Genomic DNA, 6,000 nt, shown 5'->3' on the forward strand with positions numbered 1-6,000 from the left:
ACGAATCCCAACTTCCTGCTCTGACCTGGGGTTGTGGACACCACTCGGTACATTTGCCCACAAGGAAACACCAATTTGTCACCCCCATGATAGCTACCCAGCTAATGGGACAAATTATGATGAAGGATGAAATTTATAAGGACTTTAATGAAGGATGTGCAAACAACACCAATGATTGAACTTCCTCAGAATGAAATGATCTATATTCGGTGCCACACGCTCTCGGGTGGTACACGTTGTACCCGGGGGATGTGTTGGGGGGACTGACCTTTTAAAAGGGAACTTTCACATTACCAATAATCAATGAGACCTTAATATTAACTATATATATATAGTTAATATTATATACGTATATATATATATATACACAAAGGTTGAACCCCCTAACTTGACTGGGAAGCAAGGCACAGATTGAGTCTCACCCCAGCAATTGCTGCACAACCTGTTAGCAAAAAGTGTAGCCTGCCATGCTGACACATTGTCTATGCCCTGCTCCTCGACAATTAGGTGGTTTGCAGTCAGGAATATTAAATTTATATTTAATATTCCGGTCAGGCACATGACGTCAGCGTCATGTCATCGGGTTGGTGTGCTTCCTCAGTTAAATTGACTTGGCAGTCAATCCTTAATGAACTTGGCAAGTCATGTGACCCCAAATACAATATCATTAAACATGCAAGACTTCAAGTGTGCTGTCACCACTACGATTACTTTGTAATTAACAAATTGCTAAATATTATGACAACTTAGTAATTTGCAATATTTAAAACATATCAATATTTAAGCACATCATCGATCAGAGTGGGTACCTCTCTTTTTTCACATCATAGATCTTTCCAGCTGTCTGGGTGTGGGTACCTCTCTCACCAGCCATGGCACCTCAGCAAAGGACTTCTGCGACTCACTGGGACTTACAGAATCTGTCAATTTCCCGACCCGGATCTTGTGTCCCAAACCCATCTCTCTCTGTACCCACCTTAACCAGTCGAACCCAGCTGCTCCTGGACTCTGTGTCCTTCTCTCCTGACAAGGTGGAGATGTTTCTGTCAAACCTCGACTCTGATTCCACAACTGGACCAGACGGCATCAGCCGACGGGTCCTAAAATCCTGCTCTGCTGCTCTTTCACACCCTCTCTTCTCTTCACCCTCTCTTTTGCTCAAGGTCATCTGCCATCAGCTTGGAAATCAGCCAACATTACCGCTTTACACAAAAAGGTGCAAAAACAGATCCTTGCAACTACAGACCAATCAGCCTGCTCCCAATTATCAGCAAAGTCATGGAATCCATCATTGCTTTGGATATCAAAGCCTTCCTCTTCTCCAATGGCTTCATCTCTGATTATCAATTTGGTTTCAGACCAGGTCATTCTACTCTGGACATGTTGCTTCTGCTGTCTCAACAATGGATGGAGGTCCTCAATGCCAAACAGGAAATTAGAGCTGTCTCCCTTGAAATATCACGTGCCTTCGATACGGTCTGGCACCCCGCCTGCTCACCAAACTCTCCTCCTGTGGTATCCATGGAAATCTCCACGCATGGCTTGTGGACTTCATCTCTGGTCGTAGTCAACTTCTGGCACTGAATGGATTTCTCTCATCTCCCCTTTCTGTTCAGGCTGGAATTCCCCAAGGTAGTGTTCTGGGCCCTGTGCTTTTTCTGGTCTTCATCAATGATCTCTCCAACTCTCTGGCAAATCCTCTCTATGTCTTTGCTGATGACTCCACTATCTGCCACTCCATTCCTCATCCCTCAGATCGGCAGTCTGCAGCCTCCTCACTCTGCAGACCTGGACAAAATCACAGACTGGTCAAACAAGGAGAACATGTCTTTCAATCCTGACAAATCTCACTTACTGTGTCTCTCCGAAAAGACCGACTGGACAACCCTCCCATCTACTTGCTCAACAATCCTCTTGAAGAAGTTCTGTCACTCAAGCTTTTGGGTCTCACTATCTGCCATGATCTCTCCTGGTAAAAACCACATTTCCAAGCTGGCCTCCAAAGCCAGTCGCCGACTGGGCATCCTCCGGCGAAGTCCTTCCTTGGCACACCTGAGCTCCTCACCACATAGAAGTTTTCATCCGCAGCTCAATCGAATACTGTTCTCCCCTCTGGGCCTGTGCTCCTGCCTCACACCTAGCTCGGCTTCACGCTGTTGAAACCAAAGCTTTCAGAATCATTGGAATCTCCCGAGATGAAGTTGATTGTGAGGGCCTTTCAGTCACTCACCGCAGGCAGGTAGGTGGTCTTTCTGACCTCTACCGACTCCTATCCCGCCTTGCTGCCCCCAGCTCTATCTGTGCTCTTTTCCCCAAATATTCCTACAGGTCGCACAATATCTGCCTGCAACCCTCTTCAGGTAAAATTGCCGAAATCAAGACTCTCTGCTCACCTTCACTCTTTCATTCCTCTTTACTCCCGGCTCTGGAACAGACTCCCTCACTCTCTTCAATCCCACTCCCCCCTCCAGGTCTTTCAAAGAGCTGTTCACCACCATCTCTTATCTTTCCCCATCCAAAATCTTGATTTTTTCTACCCCCATTAATTCACCCCAGATTCACGTTTTTCAAATACCAACTTCTTTCCTGGAAGTCCTAGCAGTGTCCATGTGTTTTATACCTCTACCCATTCCCATGCCTCCTCTCCCCCAAGCCCTCTCCCTCCCACAGATCGTCCGATGTCCCTGTTCTCTACTGTTGTACTTGTGTGCTTCCCTCTCTCTCTCCCCCATCTTGCCTCCCGCTCCCTTTATTATTTGTTTTATTTGTCCGTTTTTTTTTTTTGTGATTAATGGTAGCTCTTACACGAGCCTCGATCTTGTATACAAAAAAAAGGAAGATATATCGGAATCACTTGTATTTCCTTCCTTTCTAATGTATAAAGTCCGGTCTCCTTGGATTGTTTCTAAAGCCCATTGTGGTTGCATTCTGCAAACAACAAAATAACTCAAGTAAATCAATAATTAGTGATTAGAATGAGCTCTTTAATTAAAAGTTTACAGCTGTAGTAATTTTAATGTAAACATGGCAACAGTTATAAAATTAGAACGGCACTCAGTAGGGAGCACACCTCCACCTGGTTGGCTATATCACTCAATGGTGAAGAATCACTTAAATAATTATAGGCTACTAGCCGGATCCGGATATTCACCAAAATTGAATAGATTCTTCCTTGTCACACACACAACCTGTCCAACAAGTTTCGTCCAAATCCATCCGTAACTTTTTGAGATATCCTGCTATGTATCGATTTGGCTCTATCTCCCAATGGTGAAGAATGTTGTAAAAATTTTAAATAATTCTCATATCCGAATCCATATTCAGATCTTCACCAAAATCGTATATTCTTCCTTGTCACACACACATCCAGTCCACCAAGTTTCGTCCAGATATATCCACAACTTTTTGAGATATCCTATTATGTATCGTTTTTGCCCCTATGTCCCAATGGAGAAGAATCACTAAAAAAAACTCCACGAGCCGGATCTGAATGCGGATTTTCACCAAAATCGAATCATTTCGTCATTGGCACACATGCTACATCTCTGCCAAATTTCGTCCGAATCCGTACACAAATTTTTGAGATATTTTGTTGACAAACAAACAAACAGACAGAGGTGAAAACACAACCTCCATCCACCTTTGGTGGCGGAGGTAATAAGAGGCAGAAGTGGTGTTTGTTACCGTTGCCTAGCAACCAGTTTTAGTGTCAGCTCCATTGTCTGCCAGCAGTGAGCAGACAGAGCCTGCACCGGCCGACTCTTATTCACTGATATTTCAGTTTACGGACAATTTCCGACGTTTCGCGACGTTTTCCTGGGATGTTGGCTTTGAGGTGCATCATTATGCAAAATTTCAGGTTTCTATCTCACCTCAAAGGTAATTTACATTTATATCAGTGAATCAGTGAGTGGGTAAGTCAGTTAGTCAGCCAGTGGTTTAAAAGAGGTTTATATATTCGAATTAGACAGACAAACGAATTTAACTCGTTAATTTGTCATTCGGAATGATTTATTCTCGTGACCACTCTGGTTACACAGTCGAAACCTTGGTGGGACCACCATGGGCCTGCAGCAAGAGCCAGATCTTCATGTGATGATCAACATTCGATCGTCATGGAATTATTACTACAAGGCTGATGGAGTCACTCGTTCGTGTACAGATCACACGGATAAGATATGAACGTGCCTCATTATAATGATTTGCATTGATGCATTATAAGTCACAGCGTTTATGAAATCCGTCAAATTAAATTAGAGCGGACCAAACAGTAAGTATATGCAGCTGATGTTATACACCGCGTAACGCATGGCACGTGCTCAGTTCGAAAGTTCAACGGACGAGGTACTCTCGATACCGCAAGACACACCAAGGGGGTTTCCCCCCTCCAATTCCATATATATGTTTAATAAAATGTTTCTGAACTAATTATAATAATCCACTTTATTATATACACAGTGTACTGAACTCGAGCGACTCATAATTCATATTTAAAAGACTTCTGTACGTTTATAGATCACTGAGAGCTAAATCGATCTTTAATATTGTCTATCTATATATTGATCAATTTATTGATCAAGAAAGCGATGTACAATCTGTGCACAGTAATACTGTATGTATAATGACCATATATGGCAAGGGGTGCAGTGTTCACAACAAAGGCTTCCAATTGCTCACAATCAGGATACAGATATTATGTCCGACACCATCTGTTTCAGCCCTGAAGCCTGTCTTTGTCTGCGCAGAAAAAGAAACAGCTCAGGTACAAAGCAGCATCCTGCCTGCTATCTGGTAACCTTTGGTGGCCCAGGCAAGGCCCGAGCCTGAGTGGCCAAGCGACCAGGAGGCCTCGGACAGCGACTCGTATTACACGGGCCTGTTTGCACCTCTTTGAGGCAGAAACAAAACCCATAGGAAACATCCTCTCCATCTCTCGATTTCCCTCCCTCCCCATTCCCACCCCCCTTGGGCTCCAGTCCTCACCAGAGGCAAACAATGGATGCTGGAAGAAGGAGGATTAATCTGAAAGGCTCTGGTGCTACCCGAACAATATGTCCGTCTTTCCTCGACGTTTGATTCACCTGTTCGTCCTTTTCATTCAAAAGACGTCAGAATTCGTGCCCGAGCACCTGGACTAAGGAACCCATCAATGGAGGATTCGTACTTGTGAATTGGAACCCAAATTGAATTCGTTCTTAATTGCTTTCTGTCCGTTCCAGATGAACGACAACAGGATATACCGATCAATGAATGGATGATCACGGTTTATTTGAGCTCGATCCCCCATTGCTTCCGTTGCCTCTTCTTCTTCATAAAAACGAACCCACTGTAGCTGTTGCCATCCTGGATCACGCAGAACCATCGCATTGCGAGTGGAGAGACGGAGGGCTTTCTGGATTATGGACGCTTACATTGTGACGTCATTCCTCGCAGGGTGCTCCATCAACTCAGCACGACCTGCTGCTTGTGTGTGCATTGACTATTGAAAGGGAAGACCTGGGTCACCTATTAGGCCATTATAAAATAATAAGTGTTTCCACTGCCCGAAGATCTACGTCTGCCGCTTGTGCGTAAAATGTCGCCATCTAATTGCATTTTATGTGTTCATGCACACAGTATATATATATATATATATATATATATATATATATATATATATATATATATATATATATATATATATATATATATATACGTATAAAGCGCGGCGTTACGCGCGCTGCTTGTGAGCAAGGAGGAAGCGGACAAGCGGTAACATATAAACGTCTTTATTGTAAGACTACACTGTAACACTGAACTCCTCCGGGCTGGTCGCCCGGTGTATATCATGAGGCCACGCCTACCCCTCGGGCGTGGCCACCGCCCACTTGGTGCGTGGAATGATGTCACCACGCCAGTGGGCTTTTGTGTCCGCCACACGCGCCCCCCCAGAATTCCCGCGCACCTGGAGGGCCAGTTTGCGGGGCAGACGAATGACCCGGTCGAAGCGCCCCCTGGCGA

This window comes from Myxine glutinosa, chromosome 14 (assembly GCF_964187855.1).
Source record: "Myxine glutinosa chromosome 14, kmMyxGlut1.1, whole genome shotgun sequence".
NCBI classification, from domain to species: Eukaryota; Metazoa; Chordata; class Myxini; order Myxiniformes; family Myxinidae; genus Myxine; species Myxine glutinosa.